This window comes from Sminthopsis crassicaudata, chromosome 3 (assembly GCF_048593235.1).
Source record: "Sminthopsis crassicaudata isolate SCR6 chromosome 3, ASM4859323v1, whole genome shotgun sequence".
NCBI classification, from domain to species: Eukaryota; Metazoa; Chordata; class Mammalia; order Dasyuromorphia; family Dasyuridae; genus Sminthopsis; species Sminthopsis crassicaudata.
This window is the reverse complement of record NC_133619.1, coordinates 127,405,447-127,428,047: the sequence shown is the minus strand read 5'-3', so window position 1 is coordinate 127,428,047 and position 22,601 is coordinate 127,405,447. Positions and strand designations below refer to the sequence as shown.

At 34.5% G+C, this 22,601-nt stretch overlaps 1 pseudogene; it reads right to left on the bottom strand.

Annotated features, from left to right (window-relative positions):
* Positions 1 to 2,363: 2,363 nt before the first annotated feature.
* On the bottom strand, positions 2,364 to 15,565 carry LOC141561916 (heat shock protein HSP 90-beta-like; annotated as a pseudogene).
* Positions 15,566 to 22,601: the final 7,036 nt, after the last annotated feature.

Genomic DNA, 22,601 nt, shown 5'->3' with positions numbered 1-22,601 from the left:
CCCCCCTTTTAATGAGGTGAGAGAAAATTCTCTGAAAAACAAATATGTTACTTATTTACTCTTTGAGCCTCTCCTGATGAGAGTAAGATTCACACAATGATTCTCCCCCTCACTAAGTTCCCTCAGATATGGTGTATTTTCTATGCCTCTTGCTGGGATGTAGTTTCCCTGTTTTTATCATTCCTTCCCCTTTTTCTGAACCGACCTCCTTCCCTTTACTACACCCCCCATTTTTTCTTTTATATCAGTAAAATCAAATTATCTTTGAGTACTTTTTATATACCCACAACAGAGTTACAGTTCTCAAGGGTTCTGTGTACCTTTTTCTGTTTCTCTTCAGTCTTGTGGATGTAGATCAAATTTTTTGTTTAAGTCTGGTTTTTTTCTTAGAAACATATAGAATTCCTCTGTTTCATTGAATGACCATCTTCTTCCATGGAAAAAGATGCTAAACTTAGCTGGGTAGTTCATTCTTGGTTGCAGTCCTTGATCTTTTGCCTTTTGGAATATCAGGTTCCAGGCCCTTCTGTCTTTTAATGTGGAGGCAGCCAGATCTTGGGTGACCCTTATTGTGGCACCTTGGTATTTAAATTGTTTTTTTCTAGCTGCTTGCAGGATTTTCTCCTTTGTGTGGTAATTCTGCAGCTTAGCCACAATATTCCGTGGTGTTCTTTTTTTAGGGTCTATTTCAGAAGGAGTTCGATGAATTCTTTCCACATCTACTTTCCCTTCTGTTTCTATTATCTCTGGACAGTTCTCTTTGATAATTTCTTGTAAAATAGAATCTAGGCTCTTTTTTTGGTCATACTTTTCTGGAAGTCCAATGATCCGCAGATTATCTCTCCTAGATCTATTTTCCAGGTCTATAGATTTTCCCAGTAAGTATTTGACGTTGTTCTCTAGCTTCTCATTTTTTTTTGTTTTGTTTGACTGATTCTTGGGTTCTCTGTGAATCATTCATTTCTATTTGTTCCATCCTGACTTTTAAGGAGTTATTTTCTTCTTTCACAGTTTTTAGTTCTTTTTGTAAATGACCAATTTCGTTTTAAAATGAATTATTTTGCTCTCTTGATTTTTTTTTCCATTTCCCTAATTTTTTTTTGAGAATTATTTTCTTTTTCCAATTTAGAAATTCTATTTTCTTGAGACTTTTTTATCTTTTCCAATTCAGAAATCCTACTTTCCTGTGTTTTTTTTAACCTGTTCTAATTCATAAATTTTGTTTCCCTGCATCTCCTGTGAATTATTTATTTTTTCCAACTCCAATTTCAGGACATTGTTATTCTCTATCAAAGCTTCCCTTTCCTTTCCCCATTTTTCTTCAAACTCCCTTAATTTTTTAATAGTGTCTTCTAGGAGAGAGTTATGTGATGGGGGGCAGGAATCGTTTCCCTTTAGGCTGTTATCTGCTGACTCTCTGCTGTTAACTTCCTCGGGGTTGGATACCCGCTCTTTCTCTGTATAGAAGGAATCTATAGTTTTTCTGGCTTTTTTGTTCATATTTTAAAAATCTTTTGGGGTCTGTCCCTGGGGTAGGAAATTATTTATTTACTTCTTTACCAGCTTCCTCCCAGACCGGATGGATGCAGTGGCCCCTGTGCCTTAGCTAAGATAGAGCTCTGGGAGAGAGTTCCCCACCCCCTCCCTGGAAGTGCCTCAGAGGTGATTAGCACTGCTGTTCCCCGAGGGCGCTGTGTTTTAGCGGCTTTCCTGAGGTTGAGACTGAACAGTAAAGGCAGCACAAAGCCCAGCCTATGCGTCCCGGTGGGGCGTGGATGTCTGCAGCAGGTGACGTGAAAAGCCCCCATGCTCAAACTGGAAGTGTCTGCCAGAAACCGTGGTCCCTAGTTCAAAGGTTCCGCTTCTCTGGGACTTCCTGGAGCTGAGTTCCACTCCCTCCAGCTAAACTAGGCAGTGTGTGTTGCCTTGGGCCATATCCACCCACTTGTCAATCTCTTAACTATTCTCAGGTGGTAGCTGAGGCCACGCCCCCTGGTGCCGAGATCTGCTGAGTCACCTCCAGTATCCGGGGAAAATCTAATCTGAGTTTTTAAGGTATTTTAGCTTTCTCTTCTGAACTGCTAAATAATTAGCAGAGAAGAGCTAACAGCCTGTGCCAGATTCCTTTATCTCAGTGGCTTCTCTGATCCCAGAGCCCTTCCCAGCGCTATCAGCAGAGTATGCTAGCACCCAGCCGTCTGTGCTGGCCTCTCTTCTTCCTCCCCTGGGAACTGACCTTTTCTGTTGAAACTCCAGATTCTCTTCAGCTGGTAAGTCGTGCTTCCAGTCCTTGTGGTATCTATCAGTCCTGGGCTTATTCTGAGGCTTAATTTATCTAATTGGTTGTGAGGAAGTGAGGACGTTCATTGAGTCGTGTGTTTCTTCTCCGCCATCTTGGCTCCGCCCCCCCGAGTCTGAGGATCTTCAAGGGAGAAACCTGAAGACAGCAGAGCCGTCTCAAAAAGCAGATCAACCAGATCTTTCACATCCTTGTCCTTTTTGTCAGCCTCAGCTTTCTGCCTGAGAGTTTCCACAATAGGGTGATCAGGGTTTATTTCCAGATGCTTCTTGGCCATCATGTAACCCATTGTGGAGTTATCCCTCAATGCCTGAGCCTTCATGATGCGTTCCATGTTGGCTGTCCAACCATATGTGCTAGTCACAATGCAACAGGGTGAAGACACCAGGCGTTTGGAGATTGTGATTTCTCAACCTTCTTATCCAGTATTTCTTTCATTAGCTTGCACAAATTCTCAAATTTTGCCTTGCTCTCCTCCATTTTTTTTCTTTTCTTCTTCATCTTCTGGAAGTTCTAACCCTTCCTTAGTAACAGAGACCAGGGTCTTCCCATCAAATCCCTTTAACTGTTGCACACAGTACTCATCAATGGGCTCTGTCATGTATACTACTTCAAAACCACACTTCTTCACTCGGTCCACAAAAGCAGAGTTGGCAACTTGTTCTTTGCTCTCACCAGTGATATAGTAGATGCATTTCTGAGTTTCCTTCATTCTAGATACATATTCAGACAGGGAAGTTATCTCATCTCCTGACTGAGATGTGTGATAACGTAATAGTTCAGATAAACGGCACCTGTTGGTTGAGTCCTTGTGGATTCCAAGCTTCAGGTTTTTCAAAAAGGGCTCATAGAACTTTTTGTAATTCTCTTTGTCTTCTGCCAGTTCAGAGAAGAGCTCTAGACACTTCTTGACAATGTTCTTATGAATGACCTTCAAGATCTTACTCTGCTGTAACATCTCTCTGGAAATGTTGAGGGGTAGATCCTCAGAGTCCATCACACCTCGGATAAAATTAAGATACTCAGGAATAAGCTCATCACAATTGTCCATGATGAATACCCGTCGAACATACAGTTTAATATTGTTCTTCTTTTTATTTTCAAAGAGATCAAAGGGAGCTCGGAGGGGGATGAAGAGAAGAGCTCTGAATTCCAGCTGAACCTCCACAGAGAAGTGCTTCACTGCCAAATGGTCTTCCCAATCATTGGTGAGGCTCTTATAAAACTCGCCATACTCTTCTTGGCTGATGTCATCAGAGTTTCGTGTCCAGATGGGCTTGGTCTTGTTCAGCTCTTCCTGATCAATGTATTTCTCCTTGATTTTCTTGGTTTTCTTCTTCTTGTCCTTACCCTCATCTTCTTCATCAGATCCTACATCTTCAATCTTGGGTTTCTCCTCATCTTTAGCTGGCTCTTCCTCTTCTTTCTCCTTGTCTTCCTCTGTCTCATCATCACTGATTTCTTTCTCTCGTTCTTTCCCCAAATAAAGTGTGATGGGATAGCTAATGAACTGTAAGTGCTTCTTTACTACCTCCTTGACTCAACGCTCTTCTAGATACTCTGTTTGGTCTTCTTTCAGGTGTAAGATCACCTTGGTGCCCCTGCCAATAGGCTCACCATGGTCAGCACGGACTGTGAAAGAGCCACCAGCAGAAGACTCCTAGGCATACTGTTCATCATCATTGTGCTTGGTGATAACAACTACCTTCTCTGCCACCAAGTAAGCAGAATTTGTTAATTTGGCCGAGCCTTATAAAAAATATATATGGACAGTTTTGCCACAGGGAATGAAAAACAGTCCTACTATGTGCCAAATGTATGTTGCTGTTGCTCTTGCTCTAGTAAGAAAAGCCTTTCCAAAAGTAATATTGTTACATTATATGGATGGTATTTTGGGATGTGCACCTGAGGAAAAAAATGTTAGAAGCATGTCTACAAAAGACCATGGAAACATTAAAGTACTACAAACTGCATGTAGCTACAGAAAAAATTCAAAGACATGCCCCTTTTCAGTATTTAGGATATGAAGTATATCCTAAGACACTCACAGTACAAAAGTTTTCTTTAAGAACAGAGGAGTTGAACACCTTAAATGACTTTCAAAAATTAATAGGAGATATCCAATGGATGTGTCCAGTGCTAGGCTTAACTACCAATCAACTACAACCTCTATATGACATTTTAAGGGGAGACAGTGCTTTAAATTCATCATGCCAGCTTACAAAAGAAGCACAAGAGGCTTTGAGAGAAGTTGAACTGGCTTTATCCAATGTGGTTGAAAGAGTCACTCAAAAACCCTTGGAAATATCAGTTTTTGCTACAAAAGAGACACCCACAGCAGTCCTTCATCAAGGAGACAGTGTGATTGAGTGGGTGAACCTCCCAGCACAACCAGAACAAAGCCTTACTCCTTACCCAGTGCTTGTGGCTAGAATTTTATTAAAGGCTATTAAGAGAGTAACACAATTATCTGGAATAAGTCCTGAAAAAATATACACATTCTATACTAATGCACAAATTAATGTATGCTGTGAGACCATCCAAGAATGGCAAATTTTATTGGCCACCACTCCAAATTTTGCACATGGATCTCCATTAAAGATTACCTGGCTACTACATAATTGGCGATGGATTTTTGAAGAAAAGATTTCTAAGTTTCCTCTTAAAGGACCAACAATCTTTACAGATGCATCCAAAGAAAATATTTGTGCTGTATACTCTCATGATTTAACCATAAAGAGAGTAGTCAGGACTCCTTTTCAATCCACTCAACAGAATGAATTATTTGCTATCATGCTTCGCTCTTAATTATTACCCAGGAGACGTAAATATAATTACTGATTCAGCCTATTCAGTAGGTGTAGTACAAAGAATTGCCACAGCCCAAATAAAATTTGCAGCTTCTAATATTTATCAGCTCTTTAAGGAACTTCAAGAGCAAGTGAGAAAACATCCAGGCAAGATTTATATCTTGCATGTCCACTCACATAGTGGAATTCCAGGTCCTATTTTTGATGGAAATTCAAAGGCAGATAGCCTTTTACCCATGTTAGCCAGTAGTCCTTTATTTCAGGAAACACAAGAATCTCATTCTAAATATCATCAGGCTGCTCGAGCTTTACGTTTACAATTTGGAATCACAAGACAGGAAGCTAGGAGCATAGTAAAAAGCTGTACAGCTTGTCTTCCTTTCCACGCTCCTACACTCCCTCTAGGAAGAATCTTTGTGGTTTGAGACCCAGTGAAATCTGGCAAATGGATTTGACCCATTATAAATCTTTTGGTTGTCTATCTTTTATCCATGTTTTGGTAGACACCTTTTCAGGATTCACATTTGCAGTGCCAGCAGCAAAAAAGACAGCCCGAGTGGTCACTGAATTCCTTATACAAGCATTTGCAATTATGGGTGTGCCACAAGCAATAAAAACAGACAATGCACCTGCATATACGTCCAAACATTTTACACACTTTTGTGCACAGTATAAGATTTTACATACCACAGGCATACCCTTTAATCCTCAAGGGCAGGCAATAGTAGAGAGAAGAAACAGAGATATTAAGACACTCCTCCAAAAACAAAAGAAAGGGGGAGCCACAGGTAGCCCTAGGGAACTTCTAATTTTAGTTCTCTATACCATTAATTTTCTAATTTTTGACAAAGATGCACTGGCTCCGGCAGACAGGTTTTATAACCCACCAGAAGGGCAGTGTCCAGTGCAAGCAGCTGCACTATCCTTAGATAATCACCAGGTGATGTGAAGAGATCCAGAAAGTGGTGAATGGAAGGGACCAGATAGGTTAACTGCCTGGGGGAGAGGGTTTGCTTGTATTTCTTCAGCAGGAGAAGGAATCAGATGGGTGCCAACGAGTCATATTTGCGTTGTCCATCAGAGAGAGACAGAAAAAGAGAAAGACCTCAAAATAAAGGAGAAAATCTAAGAAACATCTGAAACTGAAAGAGCATGGATAATAAGAAGACTGTTAAAGAACTTTAAAAACCAGCAGGAATCATTGGACTTCCTCACACAAGATGAGACTGATGGACAATGGACTTATGGGCATTTATAAATTCTCAATTTATGATTATTTGATCATGTTATTTGTTATATACTTTTATCATGTATTATGTTACTATGTTACTATGTGCTTATGTAATTTATGTAATTATGTGTAATACCTCTCATATTGATGGATTTATGTTTCAAGGTCATGACTATCCTATGTTCTAAATCAAAAGAAAGGGGGAGATGTTAGGATTACTAGGTGAGAACTCAGGTTATCTGGGACAATGAGAAGGTGAGAATTCAGGTTGTCTGGACAATTACAAGGTGAGAACTCACGTTGACTTGATAGTTCTCTGGCTCAGATTCTTAAGAGGAGCAAGCTCATTGGTTGGAGTACTTCTTCCCAAAAGCCCTTGCATTATCCCACACCCATTCTCTGGGAGGATAAAAGAGGCAATATTGGGCCTGGACAAGCAGTCTAGACTGGGGAAGGACAAGAGGAGATTCAGATCCAGGACTCAGGAAGAAGAAGAGGCTGGCTGGAGGCTCCAGAAGACTCTGCACTACAATATACAAATTAAATAACAAGTCAAGTTCATATTGTGTGTTTCTGTTTCTGTAAGCATAGGTGCATCATACCTTCTGATTTTCTGTAGAATGATAAATTTTAGTGTTATAAAATTTCAAAAACCATATGCTATTCCACATAGTGGTTGTAATATGCATATATAAAGGAAAAAAATCATTTTAATAAATTAAAATATCTTTGAAGCAAATATCAAAATATTTTCTAGGACAACAGAACAAGTAGAGAGGATAACATGAGAGTCTTTTAGCTTTTGTTTCCATTTGCCTTGACAACTCCAATTTTTCCATACTTTATTCACTTGAATTTTATTCTAGCTAGGCTTTCTTTCTTTCTTTCTTTTTCTTTCTTTCTTTCTTTCTTTTTTTTTTCTGAGGCTGGGGTTAAGTGTGACTTGCCCAGAGTCACACAGCTAGGAAGTGTTAAGTGTGTGAGACCAGATTTGAACTTGGGTCTTCCTGAATTCAGGGCTTGGGCTCTATCCACTACCCTAGCTGCCCCCCTCTAGCTAGGCTTTCATCATATATAGACTATTTAAATGATACCCTAATTAACTTTCATCTCTTATCTTCCTTTTTTTTAATCCACACTACTTAGCTGCCTAAAGTACAAATGAAATATATCATTCCCTGTGCAAGAAGTTACAGTGGCTTTCTATAACTTACAGAATCAAGTAAAATTTTGTTTGGTGCTTAACCTTTATTTACAATCTGATTATTATGTATCTTTCCAGGTTGATTACACATTATTTCCATTCATGCAGGAAATGCCAAATTGATCTTCTTGGTATGCCTTAAACTAGTAATTAAAAAAAAAGAGTATATGTTTTTAGAAGTCTCAAAAATAGTCTATTTGGGAATTCAGAGGTGAAACCAAGATGACAGAGTAAAATCAGGAAGTTGCTCTATCTCTTGCAATTTTGAAAACTACCTGAAATCAAGCTTGTAAACAGACTCTGACAGAACTAAACTCTCTCCACATCAAGATGGATTGAAAAAAAAAAAAACTTCAGGAAAGATCAGTCTCACTAGGGTGAAAGGAGATTCAGCCCAGATCATATAGACTCTGGGAAAGCCATTGAAAGAGTCTTTATCACAGCAAACCAGCAACTAAGATTCTCAATTCTGACTCAGTAAAGGAAAAGATCAGAGGGCAGCTTCCAGTCCTAGCTCAAAAGGCAAATTTTAGGAAATCAGGCTCTTTCCTGAACAGAGAAGGCAAAGCTACTCTTTCCTAACTCAAAGGGCTCATGTACTCAAAGCCAAGGCTCAGAGTTGCACACAAAGCTTTGGGAAGCTCCATCTTTACCACAGAAGCAGAGTTTGAGCTTAAAAGTAAACATATCTACATCTATACCTATCTATCTATATGAAATGACAAAAGAAAAGTAAAGAAAATGAGCAAGAAACACACACACACACACACACACACACACACACACAATTGATCATAGAAAGCTACAATGGTGACAGGGCAGACCAAAACACAAACTCAGATGAGGTCTGAATGTCCACTAAAGAAATCTGAAAGCTGAGATCAATTGTTCTCAGATACAAAGAGACTTCTTGGAAATGCTCATAAAAGACATCAAAAGGAAAATAAGAGAGGTAGAAGGAAAAAATGACAAATGAAATGATAGGTATGCATAAAAGCATCAACAGCTTGGAAAAGGAAAAAACAAACAATTTGAGTAAAAAAAAAACTTGAGTAAAAATAGATCTTATTAAAAGAAATATGGAGGAAAAGTAGATCTTGATAAATGGGAACATAAATAATGAAGTAGAAATGATACTAAATGTGTATGGACCATGTGCTAAAGCTGGCAAATTTCTAGAAATTTTAACCCAGTTACATAAAGAAATAGACAGCAAAACTATTCTCAGAATCAGACAAATCTAACCACAAAATAAATAACTAAGAAAGAAGAAAGAAAACAGGAAGATTAATAGGATCCTAGAAAACCTAGATGTGACAGAATTCTGAAGAAAATTGAATAAGGAGAGAAAAGAATAAACCATTTTCTTGGCAGTACATGAAACGAAACATACACACAAATTAACTATGTATTATAGAATAAAAATAACCTCATAATCCAATACAAAAGGCAGAAATAGTAAATGCTTCCTTTTCTGACTACAATGCAATAAAAATTATATTAATTAGAGAGCCAATGAACATAAAAACTCATTGGAAATAGAAAAATCCAGTTCTAAAGTATGAGAGGGTCAAACAACAAATCACAAGAACAATACATATTTTCATCCAAGGAAATGACAGTTATGAGACAACAAACCAATATCTTTGGAATACAGGCAAAGGAGTTCTTAGGGGAAAGTTTGTATCTTTAATAGCAACTTGTAAAAATTGAGAAAGAGATCAATGAATTAGACATGCAACTAAAAAAGTTAAAAAAGAACAATTTTTCTTGTTCTAATTAAGTACCAAATTAGACATTTCAAAACACAAGATGAGAGTAATAAAATAGAAATAAGAAAACTATTGAACTAATAACTAAAACTAAGTTGGTTTTATTTAAAATAACAAAATAAATAAACTTTTGCTTAATTTGAGCAGAAAAAATAATGAAAAAACATAGCAGCATCAAAAATGAAAGGAGTGAACTTACAATCAATTAAAAAATCATTAAAGTAATAATTAGGATGTATTTTAATCAAATGTTGGCAGCGTCTGCAATTCTAAAACAAATGGATGAATATTCACAAAAATATCAATTGCCCAGGTTATCAGAAGTAACCTATTATTGTATTTTTTTGAGGAATACAAATGTTTTGAGGAAATAAAATGTTTAAATAGTCCCATTTTAGAAAAAAGAAATTGAAAAAGTCATTAATGAATTCCCTAAGAAAAAAATCTCCTGGCCCAGATGGATTCACAAGTGAATTCTACCAAACATTTAAAGAACAATAAATTCAAATACCATGTAAACTATTTTGAAAAATAAATAAAGAACTAGTACTGCTCTCAAATTCCTTCTATGACATAAACATGACACTAATAATTAAACCAAGAAGGGCCAAAACAGAGAAGGAAAATTAAAGACCAATCTCCCTAATGAATATTGATGCAAAATTTTAAATAAAATTTTAGCAAAGAGATTACAGCAAGTTTTAAGCAGGATAATACATTATGACCAAATGGAATAATATTTATACCAGGAATGCATGACTGGCTCAATATCAGGAAAGCTATTACCATATTCCACCATATCAATAATAAAACCACCAGAAATCATGTGATAATCTCAACAGATGCAGAAAAAGCTTTTAACAAAATATAGTATCCATCCAATTAAAAAAATTAGAAAACATCGAGATAAAAGAAGTTTTCCTTAAAATAATAAGCAGTATATATCTACAGCAAACATTATTTGTAATAGAGAGAATTTGGACCCATTCCCAATATGATCAGGGGCAAAACAAAGATGCTCATTATCACCACCATTATTAAGAATTGTACTAGAAATGTTGGTTTTAGCAATAAGCAAAGAAAAAGAAATTAAAGGAATTAGAATAGACAATGAGGAAGTAAAATTATCATTCTTTGCAGTTGATATCATTGTATACTTAAAGAATTCTCAAAAATCATCCAAAAATCTACTGGAAACCATGCACAGCTTTAGCAATGTTGCAGAATATAAAATAAATGTACACTTTTCATCAACATTTCTATATATTACTAACAAAACACATCAGCAAGAGAAAGAATGTGAAATTCCATTGAAAATTATTGTAGACAAAATAAAAGGCTTGGGGGTCTACTTGCCAAGACAAACCCAAGAACTAAATGAACACAATTAAAAAACACTTCTCACAAATATATAAAATCACATCTAAACAAGTAGGAAAATATCAATTGTTAATGGCTATGCTGAGCTAATATAATAAACATGTCAATTCTGCCAAAATTTGTCTACTTGTTTAGTGTCATATCAATCAAACTGCCAACATATAATTATATAGAGCTAGAAAAAATAATAAGAAAATTCATCTGGAAGAACAAAAGATTAAAAGCATCAAAGAAATTAAAGAAAAAAATATAAAGGATGGTGGGTTAACATTAACAAGGGTAAAACTAAACTATAAATTAGCAATAATTAAAGCAAGCTGATAATGGATAGGATCAATGGCATAGATTAATTGTACATGACAAAATTATCAAGGTCTATAGCAATCTTCTTTTTGATAAACTGCCCAACTCCAACTTCTGGAATAAAAATTAATTATGTGACAAAAAGTTAGGAGCTACTTTGCTCAACTTTATGCCGATAAATTCGATAACTTAAATGAAATGGAAGAATACCTTCAAAAATATAGCTTGCCCAGATTAACAGAGGAAGAAGTAAGTAGTCTAAGTAGTCCCATCTCAGAAAAAGAAATAGAACAAATTATTAACCAACTTCCTAAGAAAAAATCCCCAGCACCAGATGGATTTACATGTGAATTCTACCAAACATTTAAAGAACAACTAACTCCAATGTTATATAAACTATTTGAAAAAATAGGGATTGAAGGAGTCCTACCAAATCCTTTTTATGACACAAACATGGTACTAATACCTAAACCAGGTAGATCAAACAATGAGAAAGAAAACTATAGACCAATTTCCTTAATGAAAATTGATGCTAAAATCTTAAATAAGATATTAGCAAAAAGACTTCAGAAAATCATCCCCAGGATAATACACTATGACCAAGTGGGATTTATACCAGGAATGCAGGGTTGGTTTAATATTAGGAAAACTATTGCTATAATTGACCACACTAATAATCAAATTAATAAGAACCATATAATCATCTCAATAGATGCAGAAAAAGCATTTGATAAAATCCAACATCCATTCCTCCTAAAAATGCTTAAGAGTATAGGAATAAATGGATTATTCCTCAAAATAATAATGAGCATATATTCAAAACCATCAGTAAATATCATATGTAATGGCGATAAACTGCAACCTTTACAAATAAGATCAGGAGTGAAACAAGGTTGCCAACTATCACCATTACTATTCAATATGGTACTAGAAACTCTAGCCTCTGCAATAAGAGCTGACAAAGAGATTCAAGGAATTAGAGTAGGAAATGAGGAAATCAAATTATCACTCTTTGCAGATGACATAATGATATACTTAGAGAATCCCAAAGACTCTGCTAAAAAGCTATTAGAAATAATTCAGAATTTTAGCAAAGTTGCAGTATACAAAATAAATCCACATAAATCCTCAGAATTTTTATACATTACCAACATAATCCAACAGCAAGAGATACAAAGGGAAATTCCATTCAAAATAATGGTCGATAGTATAAAATATTTGGGAATATATCTACCAAAGGAGAATCAGAATTATATGAGCAAAATTATGAAGCACTTGTCACAAAAATAAAGTCAGATTTAAATAATTGGAAAGACATTCAGTGCTCTTGGATAGGCCGAGTGCATATAATTAACATGACAATACTCCCTAAACTAATCTATTTATTTAGTGCTACACCAATCAGACTCCCAGGAAACTATTTTAATGATCTAGAAAAAATAACAACAGAATTCATATGGAAAAACAAAAGGTCGAGAATTTCAAGGGAAGTAATGAAAAAAAAATAAATGAAGGTGGTCTAGCTATACCTGATCTAGAACTATATTATAAAGCAGCTGTCACCAAAACAATTTGACATTGGCTAAGAAATAGACTAGTTGATCAGTGGCATAGGTTAAGTTCACAGGGCAAGATAGTGAATAAAAATTGCAATCTAGTGTTTGACAAACCCAAAGATCCCAAATTTTGAGATAAGAATTCATTATTTGACAAAAACTGCTGGGAAAACTGGAAATTAGTATGGCAGAAACTCGGCATGGACCCACATTTAACACCACTACTGAGATAAGATCAAAATGGGTCCAAGATTTAGGCATAAAGAACGAAATCATAAATAAATTGGAGAAACATAGGATGGTTTACCTTTCAGACTTGTGGAGGAGGAAGGAGTTTGTTTCCAAGGGAGAACTAGAAACCATTATTGATCACAAAAGAGAACATTTTGATTACACCAAATTAAAAACGTTCTGCACAAACAAAACTAATGCAAACAAGATTAGAAGGGAAGTAACAAATTGGGAAAACATTTTTACAGTTAAAGGTTCTGATAAAGGCCTCATCTCCAAAAGATACAGAGAATTGAGTTTAATCTATAAGAAATCAAGCCATTCTCAAATTGATAAATGCTCAAAGGATATGAGTAGACAATTTTCAGATGATGAAATTAAAACTATTTCCAATCTTATGAAAGTGTTCCAAATCACTATTGATCAAAGAAATGCAAATTAAGACAACTCTGAGATATAATTACACACATGTCAGATTGGCCAAGATGACAGGAACAAATAATGATGAATGTTGGAGGGGCTGTGGGAAAACTGGGACACTGATGCATTGTTGGTGGAGTTGTTAAAGAATCCAACCATTCTTGAGAGCAATCTGGAATTATGCCCAAAATTTATGAAAATGTGCATAACCTTTGACCCAGCAGTGCTACTCCTGGGCTTATATCCCAAGGAAATACTAAAGAAGGGAAAGGGTCCTGTATGTGCCAAAATGTTTGTGGCAGCCCTTTTCATAGTGGCTAGAAACTGAAAAATGAATGGATGCCCATCAATTGGAGAATTGTTGTGTAAATTATGATATATGAATGTTATGGAATATTATTGTTCTGTAAGAAATGACCAACAGGAGGAATACAGAGAGGCTTGGAGAGACTTACATCAACTGATGCTAAGTGAAACGAGCAGAACTACGGCATCATTATACACTTCAATGATACTGTATGAGGATTTATTCTGATGGAAGTGGATATCTTCAACATAGAGAAGAGATAATCCAATTCCAATTGATCAATGATGGACAGAATCAGCTACATCCAGAAAAGGAACACTGGGAAATGAGTGTAAACTGTGAGCACTGTATTTTTTTGTTTTTTTTTTTTTTTTTTTTTTTGTTTCTCTTCCCAGATTCGTTTTACCTTGAGAATACAATCCTTCCTTTGCAACAACAATAACAAAATTCGGTTCTGTACATATATATTGTACCTAGGATATACTATAAGACATTTAATATGTATGAGAATCCCTGCCATATAGGGAGGGGGTGGAGGGAAGGAGGTGAAAAACGGGAACAGAAGGTAGTACAAGGGATAATGTTGTTTTAAAAAACATTACCTATGCATATGTACTGTCAAAGAAAATGTTACAATTATAAAAATTAATAAAAACAAAATTAAAAAAAGAAACCATGAAATTAGGAGTCAGTCTTAAACTCTTTATTTTGAATCTACAAAGACTGTATCTTGCATTGTATTGTATTGGATCTTGCTGATACAATTTTGGACTAGCAAATATTTACTGGTACTTCCCCTAGGCCTAAGTCCATAATTTTATTGGTCTAAATCCAAATTTTTGTTATAAGCTTGAAAGTCCAGAAAAGCAACAATTTCACTGCATACTTTTGGCACATTAAACTTTTGCAGCTTAGTAGCATGAATTACTACTGTAATCCTTGAAAAACAAAGCACTGGAGACTAGGAGGATGCAGTGACAGGGTCCCAAAAAATACAAATATAACTTCATTCAGATATGGTCAATATGCAACAGCAAATAGATAGAAAAAATCATATTTTATTTATTTTATTCAACCATCATTCAAATATTTTATTCAACCATTTCATTTTCAATTTATTCAATCATTAAAAAAAATTGATAGACAGCCTTTCAGTTTCTACTTCTAAATTATTCTCCAGAATCTTTAGAGAAGTTCAAAACTCCATTAACAATTCAATAGTGTCCCAATTTTTCCTTCACATCCTTTCCAACATTTCTCACTTTTTCTGTCATACTAAGCAATCTAGTTGGTATGAATTAATACTTCAGAATTATTTTATTTGTATATGTCTAAGCAACAATGCATCATAATATTTTCATGTGATTATAGCCAATTTTAATTTTTTCTTTTGAAAAATTCCTTTTCATATATTGTGACTATTTATCAATTGAGGAAATGTGTTCTTAATTTGAATCAATTCTCTCTATATTTGAGAAATGAGACCTTTGTCAGAAAAAAAAAAAAAAAAACCTCTAAAAATCTTCCCGGATTCTTGGTTTTCTTTTAACTTACATAATTTTGTTTGTACAAAAATTACATTTCATTTTATTGAAATTGCTCATTTTATATCTTATAATATTTTCTTACTTGTTTGCAAATACATTCCTCCATTTTACATAGACCTTAAAGTTAAAATTTTCCATGCTTTCTTAATTTGTTTAAGGTATCTTTTCTATCTAAATCATGTACTTATTTTAACCCTATTTTGGTATACAGTGCAAGATCATAGTCTATATATAATTTAGGTCAAACTGTTTCTCACTTTTCCCTTCAAAATTTTGTCAAAAAATCTATTTTGCTTTTGATCAATCCCTCCATTAATTTGCTATTCCTTCTTTTTTCTCCCTCCCTTGTAACTTTTCCATGTATTTCTCTGATGAATATTGTATATTTCTGTACCTCAGTGAAAGCTTCTGTTATTGTCTTTGTTTAAATCTGATGCGAGCAAGGTCTTCCACTGCTATCATTACCACCAATTTCCTCCTTGGCTTCAAAATCAATTACTGTCATGATTCTTATATGTGACATATTTTTTCCTATTCTATCTCTCCATTCCCCTTTCTCCCAGTGCATCCTTCTTTGTCATTCCATTATTTACATTTGAGATAATTCTAACATAATGTACTTAATAATCATTACTTACATCTATGTAGTCTGCTTCTTACTGCCTTAATAAGGATAAGGTTCTTTAGAAGGTACATGCTTCATCTTCCAATATAGGCATGCAGTTTGATTTTATTGAATCCCTTATAGATTGCCTTTGATGTTAACTAATACAATAAAGTCATAAGAATTAACAAAATAAAAGAAAATGTAAAATACCCAATAAAAAAAATCACTTGGAAAATAAATGTATGAGAGTTAATTTAAGAATTATTGTTGCAGAGTGTATAACCAGGATTGTGGAAAGGAGACATGCCTTTATTTTAGCTTTCCCTGAGTTCCCTCAGAGCAACACCAAATCAAGGTTCTGAACTGGTTTGAAAGTGACAGAATGCACAAATATTTGGAGTGTAAAAAATTTCAAGCAGAAAATATTTTAAAAGAATTTCAGAAAAGGTCTGTTACAATAAGGCATGGAGGAAGGTGACCAAGAGCAGGGAAAACATAGAGACCCAGGCCAGTGTGGAGTCTATGCACCAGGGAATGTAAGGGAAGAATGTACAACAGTGTTGGCCGCTTTTTCCTGGTTGCAAGCAAATGGATCAGCAGATTATCTGTGGGACATCAAACACAAATATAAAAAACAAATGTGACCCCCTGAATACCAGAATAATGAGGATCCTGGCATCAAAAGTTAGCGTCAACTCAGGGCAGCGACTGTCCTTTATAGAGGAAGCTTGGAAAATCTACTTTTTGCTCTAAAAGCAGACCACAACATTTTAGAAATGAGTAAAAAGGAAAAATAATTCTGACTATAGAATTTTTTTTTTGTTAATGGAGAAAGAGAACATACCCCAAACCCTGAGGACATTAAAAGTAGATCATTTCCAGATAAAGCCCCAAAGGATGATATGAACTGGGTCCCATCTCACAAGGTTCTCTTGGAAAAATTCAAAAAGCATCTTAAAAGAGGGGCAGAAGAAAATGGAGAAAGAAAATGAGAATATTGCAGAAAAATTTGGAAAGCATTTATCTGAAGAAAAGTCCTTACAAAATAGATTTAATGAAGTGGGAAAAGCATATAACTCCTTACAAACTATATTTGACAAAATGGAAAAAAAGAATTGCTTTTTTTTTTCTTTGAAAAACAAAATTTGTGAAATGGAAAAAAATCATTGACCAAAAAGAAACTCATTTAAATTTTTTATTGGCTAAATACAAAAGGAACTAACAAAGGAAGCTGAATAAAATAATTCATTAAAATTTAGAATTAACCAACTGAAAATGAATAGTTCAATGAAACATCAAGAATCAGTCAAACAGAATGGAAAAAAAAAGTAAAAAAAATGCAAAATACCTCATTGGAAAAACAACTAATCTCAAAAATAGATCTAGGAAAGACAATATAAAATTAAATTAGACTTCCTGAAAACCATGATGAAAAAAAGAGCTTAGACACCATCTTTCAGGAAATCATCAAGGAAAACTGCCCTGATGTTCTAGAATCAGAAGGTAAAATATCCTTTGAAAGAATTCACAGAATATACTCTTAAAAGACACCTCAAAATGAAAATTCCAAGGAATATTGTGGCTAAATTTGAGAACTATCAGGTCAAGGAGAAAATACTGCAAGCATACAGAAAGAAAAAAATTCAAATATCTATGAGACACAAAAAGGATTACACAGGAACTAGAGACTTCCACCTTAAAAAACTGAAGGGCTTGGAATCTGATATTTTAAAAGGTAAAGGAACTTGGATTGCAGCCAAGAATCATATATTCAGCAGAACTGAGCATTATCTTGAAGGGAGGAAGATGGAATTCAATAATAAAGTTGAATTTCATTTATTTCATATAAAAAGGCCATAACTGAACAGAATGAACAGATTTTTTTTTTTTTACTTAAGCAGTTGGGATTGAGTGACTTGCCCAGAATCACAAAGCTAGAAGGTGTTGAGTTTCTGAAACTAATTTAACTCAGTTCCTTCTGACTTCAGGGCTGTTGCTCTATCTACTGAACTACCTAGCTGCCCCCTGAACAGAAAATGTGATGTTCAAACACAGAACTCAAAAAAGCATAAAAAAGTAAAAGTAAAGAACTCTTGAGAGCTATATCTCTGGTGTAAGTATATTTAGATAGTGCAGGTATAATTTCATTTTATTGTGAAAAAAATAAAAAAAACTAGAGGTAGAAAGGCAATTATCCTGGAAAAAGAGAAAAATGGATGTAAAATAACAGAAATTGAATCTCATAAAGAGGCAAAGAAGACCTATTATAATTGAATGAAAGAAGGGAAGTGAATGAATATTATGTACATCTTACTCTCAACAGATTCAGCTTAAAGAGATAATACAGAAATATTTGGTTTCACAGAGTATCTTCTCTCACTTTATAAGGAAGCAGATGGGAAAAGGAAAATCAAAAGCTAATTGAAGGGAAAACAGACGTTATAAAAAATAATAAAAAAGGTTTAAGACAGGTGGAGGGGCTATAAAAGGGAAGTCCTGTTTTGGGGAAGTGTTTTTTAGAAGCAAACTCCTTTGGAGGAAGGAAAGGGGGAAATGAAAATGAAAAGCATAACTTGGGGTAAATAAAATGGCAGGAAATATAGAATTAATAATTTTAACTATAAATGTGAGTGGGATGAACTCTGTCATAAATATAAGCAGATAGCAATTTGGATTAAAAGGCATAATGCTACATTATGTTCCTTAAAAGAAACACATTTAATAAAGAGTGATATGTATAGAGTAAAAGTAAAAGAGTGCAGCAGGATCTATTATACTTCAGATAAAGTTTAAATAAAAAAGCAAGATAAAAAATCATGATCTCAAATAGAGCAAATATATATATATATATATATATATGTATATATATATATATACATATATATATATATATATATACATATATATATTCACCACATGTTATAGCATCCAAATTCTTGGCAGAGAAGTTAAGAGAGATGTAAGAAAAAATATACTAATGGGGAATCTAAACTTTCCTCTCTCAGAATTAGATAATTTGAACCACAAGATAAATAAGACAGAATGTAAAAAAGGAAATATAATTTTGGAAAAGCTAAGTATTGTAGACCTTTGGAAAAAATAGATACAAAAAGGAGGTTACTATTTTCTTGGCAGTTCATGGAACCTACGCAAAAAGTTCACCATGTATTAGTGCATAAAAACTTCAAAATCAAATGCATAAAGGCAATAATTGTCAATGCATATTTTTCAGGTCATGATGTAATAAGAATCACATGTAATGAAGAGCCAGGAAAAAGTAGACCAAAATTAATCTGAAACTGAATAATCTGATCCTAATGAATGAGTGGGTAAAACCCCAAATAATAGTCACAGTCAATAATTTCATCCAAGAAAATTATAATAAGGAGACAACATACTTAAATTTACGAGAAGCAACTGAAACAGTTCCTAGGGGAAGTTTTATATCTCTAATTGGTTACTTGCATAAAATAGAGAAAGAGAAGATCAATAAATTGGGCATGCAACTAAAAATGCCCAAATAAATACAAAATTTGAAATTCTGAAAATACAACTAGAGGTTGATAAAACTGAAAATTAAAAAGCTATTGAACTAAACAAAACTAAGAGCTGGTTTTATGGGAAAAATTACAAAATAGACAATCATTTAGGTAATTTGATCAGAAAAAGGAAAGAAGACAATCAAATTTTAGTATCAAAAAAAGAAAAGAATAAACTTTCCCCCAATGAAAAGGCAATTGAAACAATAATTAGGAACATTTTTTTCCCAAATGTATGCCAATAAATATAATAAGTGTAAAAAAGTATAGATTGCCCAGATTATCAGAATAGGAAACAAATTACATTTAAGTAATTAATTTAAAAGCCCATTTTTGAAAAAAAAAAAAGATATTGTACAATCAATTAAGCAATTCCCTAAGAAAAAAATATCCAAGGTCATATGGATTTCATGTGAATTCTACCACACGTTTAAAGAAAATTTGATTCTAATGTTATGCAAATTCTTTGGGAAAATAGGGAAAGAAGGATTCTTAGCAAATTATTTTTATGACACAGATATGGTGCTGATACCTACACCAAGTATGATTAAAACAAAGAAAGAAAATTATAGGCTACTTTCCATAATGAATATTAATGGAAAAACCTTAAATCAAATATTGGCAAAGAGTTTAAATCAAGTTATCCCCATGATAATACACCTTGACCAAGTAGGATTCATATTAGGGATGCAGGGTTGGTTTAATAGTAGGAAAATTTTAGCATAATTTCTACATCAAAAAACAAACTATCAAAACTCACAATTATCTTAATAGATGCAGAAAAAAGCATGTGACAATATCTAATACCCATTCCTATTAAAAACACCAGAGATTATAGAAATAAATGGAATTTTCCTTAAAATAATGAATAGTATCTATATGAAGCCATCACAAGGATCAGCTGTAATCAAGATAAACTACAACCATTCCCAGTAAGATCAGGGGTGAAACAAGGCTGCCCACTATCACCATTATATTCAATATTGTATTAGAAATGTTAGCCTTGGCAATAAGACAAGAAAAAGAGACTAAAGAAATTAGAGTAGATAAGGAGGAAACCAAATTAGCACTCCTTGTTGATGATATGATGATGTACTTAGAAAATCCTAAAGAATCAACTAAGAAACTTTTAGAAATAATTCAGAAATTTAGCATAGTTGTAGTATACAAAATAAATCTCCATAAACCATCAACATTTTTTATATTATCAACAAAGTCCAGCAACAAGAGATAGAAAGAGAAATTTCATTTAAAATAACTGAAGATAGGTGGCGGAGCCAAGATGGTGGAATAGATAGATACATGCAAACTTCTAAGCTCTCCCTTACCCTCAATACCAATTATATAATTCAGCCTCAAAAATAACACTGGACTAGTAAAAATCACGAAGATTAGAAACACAACAACTTACCAGCTGAAGAGAATCAGGAACTTTGTCAGAAAAGGTCTGTAATGAAGGGAGGGGAAAAAGGACCAGCACAGACTGAGAGAGACTAAAGGCTAGCTTACTATGCCAATTGGGTTGGGATTAGAAAAACTAAAGAAGTCAAGCCACTTAAAAAAAAAAAAAAAAAAAAAAAAAAAAAAAAAAAAAAAAAAACACCAGAAACTGCCTATAGCTACCCCAAACCAGAAGGGATAGAGCACAAATTGCTGCACGTCTTCTGCTGTCTGGGGATTTTCCTTGGGGCAATGAAGAATCTACAAGGCAGTGGGGGAGACACAGCCTGGGGCAGCCTCTAATCCCACAGTGGGAGGCTCAGCCTCAGGCAGTGGAACTTCCACAGCAGCAAAGCTCCCTCAACAGTGACTGTGCTTCCCAAGGCAGAGATACTTCTAGTCTGTGCACTGGGGCTGTTTGCTGGTCAGCTGCTAATATCCATGGCCCCACAGGGGGCTTTGGCTTGGGATTGTGACACTTTCACTGTTCAGCCTCTACTTTTAGGGTAGTCGCTAGGCTACAAAGCCGGGGTCCTTCACTGGGCACAACCACAGCCCTGCTCTGAACCACTTCTGGAGGAGAAGACTCTCCCAGAGTCATACCTTTTCTACCACATTCACAAGAAAGCTGCCTTTCATATCTCTGTTCTGTAGAGGAAGCTGGGAACCCCTTATTGAGAAAGCAGACCTCACAAGCTGTAAAAATGAGTAAGAAATTGAAAAGAATGATTGACAGCTTCTGTATAGAAAAAGGTGTGGATCTCTAACCCTGAGGAGGCTAAAAGCAGACATTCCCCTGAAGGGGAATATTACCTGGCCCCCATCACATAACTGTCTCCTAGAAGAGACTATTAAAGACCTAAAAAAAGAGTTAGAAGATAAATGGGCAAAGGAAAGAGAAGCTATGCTAGAGAGTAACAATGTCCTGAAATTTAAATTGGAAAAAATAAAGAATTCACAGGAAATGATGCAGGGAAACAAAATTTGTCAATTGGAAAAAAAAATTAAAAATCACAGTAAAGTAGGGTTTCTGAATTGGAAAGGATAAAGAATTTTCAAGAAAGTAGGATTTATGAATTGTAAAAAGAAAATGACTAATCAAAAAATTAATGAAATGGAAAAAAAATTCCACAGAGCAAAATAATTCATTTAAAAACTCAATTGGACATATACAAAAAGAACTTTAAAAATGTGAATGAAGAAAATAACTCATTGAAAATTAGGACTGAACAAATAGAAGTGAATGCTTCATTGAGACACCAAGAATCAATCCAAAAAATAAATAAATAAATAAATGAAAAGCTGGAGAATAACATCAAATATTTATTGGGAAAATCTATAGACCTGGAAAATAGATCTAGATGAGATAATCTGAGGATCATTGGACTTCCCAAAAATTATGATGAAAAAAAGATCATAATTCTATTTTACAGGAAATCATCAAAGAGAACTGTCCAGAGATAATAGAAACAGAAGGGAAAATAGGCATTTAAAAAATTCATTGAACACCTTCTGAAAAAGACCCCCCCCAAAACAAAAACAAAACTCCATGGAATATTGTGGCTAAGCTGTGGAACTATCAAACTAAGGAAAAAACATTGCAAGCAGCCAGAAAAAAAAAAAAAAAAAAAAAAAACAATGCCAATATCGAGGTGCCACAATAAGGGTCATTGAAGACCTGGCTGCATCCACATTGAAGAATCGAAGGGCCTGGAATCTGATATTAAGAAAGGCAAAAGAAGTTGGGATGCAGCCAAGAATAAACTACCCAGATAAGATTAACATATTCTTCCATGGAAGAAGGTTGACATTTAATGAAACAGAGGAATTCCATTTGTTTCTAAGAAGAAAAAAAAAAAAAAAACAAAAAATATCTAAACAAAAGATATGATCTCAAGCCACAAGACTCAAGAGAAGCAGAAAAAGGTAAAAGGAACTCTTGAGAACTGTATTTC